Here is a 1,703-nt window from a genome sequence, read left to right as displayed (position 1 = left end):
CGCATGTGCCATGCGTCACTTCCGTTCGAGAGCCCCGGCTGCTCCCCACGCTGCGACCTCTTCAGAGTGCGCCGGCGACAATCTGGGGCGTGGTTTCGTGTGACGACATCAAGGGGCAGGGCTTTATTTTAGGTAAGCAAATTCCATTGTCTCCGGCCTCAAAAAGGTGGGACTATTTGAGGAGGACGCGAGGGGTGAGAAAGTCTAAAGAGTTGCATTTATAAACTCTAGATATGGATATTTATATAGAAAAAACTGTGGTTTAAAATACAATAAGCAGTTAGCTGTGATTGTTTCTGGGGGGTAAAATTCTAAATAATCTTTCTTTTCTTTGTTTCTTGTTTATGGGGGTAAAATTCTAAGTAATCTTTCTCTCTCTTTCCTTTTTTTTCTTTTTTTTGAGATGGAGTCTCACTCTGTTGCCCAAACTGGAGTGCAGTGGCGCGATCTCGGCTCACTGCAACCTCCGCCTCCTGGGTTCAAGCAGTTCTCCTGTCTCAGCCTCCCTAGTAGCTGGAACTACAGGCGTGGGACACCACACCTGGCAAATTTTTGTATTTTTAGTAGAGACGGGGTTTCCCTATGTTGGCCAGGCTGGTCTCGAACCCCTGACCTCATGATCCACCCACCTCGGCCTCCCAAAGTGCTGGGATTACAGGCGTGAGCCACCAATTTCTTTCCTTTTTTTTTTTTTGAGGCATGGTCTGGCTCCGTTGCCCAGGCTGGAGTGCAGTGGTGAGATCATGGCTCACTGCAACCCCGACTTCCCGGGCTCAAGCAATCCTCTCACCTCGGCCTTCCCGGTAGCTGGAAGTACAGGCGCCACCACCACACCCGGCAGAGTTTCACCATATTGCCCAGGGTGATGTTGAACTCCTGGGCTCAAGCAGTCCTCCTGCCCAGGCCTCCCAAACTGCTGGGATTACAGGTGTGAGCCACTGCGCCCATCCCCGAAACTTTTTAATGAAAATTAATGTTTATTGTGGTTGAGAAAAATATCAGAAGAAAATGAAAATCAAGGCCAGGCAAGGTGGCTCTCACACTTTTAGTTGCACCACTTTGGAAGGCCACGTGGGTGCAATGCTTGTGCCCAGGAATTCCAGACCACCCTGGACAGCATGGCCCCATCTCATTTTTTTCTTAATTAAAAAAGTTTAAAAAATAAAGAAAAAAAATTTTAAATTAAACATAGCTGACATATATAACATTTACTATGTATCACTACTGAACTAAACACTCATGTATTAGCTAATTTGTCCTCACAGTGACCTTAGCCTGGAGGTATCATTACTATCAGAGTTTTGCAGATGAGAAGGCTGAGGCATAGAGGATCCCAAGGTCTTGGAGCTAGTTGATAACAGAGCCAAGAGTATAGCCCAGCTCAGGCTTCTCAGTTCTTTTTTTTTTTTTTTTTTTTTTTAAAAAAAAAAAAAGGCAGGGTTTCACCGTGTTGGTCAGGCTGGTCTTGAACTCCCAACCTCAGGTGATCCACCCGCCTTGGCCTCCAAAGTGCTTGGATTACAGGCGTGAGCCACCATGCCCAGCCCTCAGTTCTTAAGAAAGTAAGTCGCAGAGCTCACCAGAACTATTCCTCCCATTTCTGTTTGTAAAAATGTGGTGGCATATGCCTGTAATACCAGAACGTTGGAAGGCCGAGAAGGGCAGATCACTTGAGGTCAGGAGTTCAAGACCAGCCTGACCAA

This window comes from Saimiri boliviensis, chromosome 9 (genome assembly GCF_048565385.1).
Source record: "Saimiri boliviensis isolate mSaiBol1 chromosome 9, mSaiBol1.pri, whole genome shotgun sequence".
NCBI lineage: Eukaryota > Metazoa > Chordata > Mammalia > Primates > Cebidae > Saimiri > Saimiri boliviensis.
The sequence above is the reverse complement of the archived record's forward strand: the minus strand, read 5'-3'. Positions refer to the sequence as shown.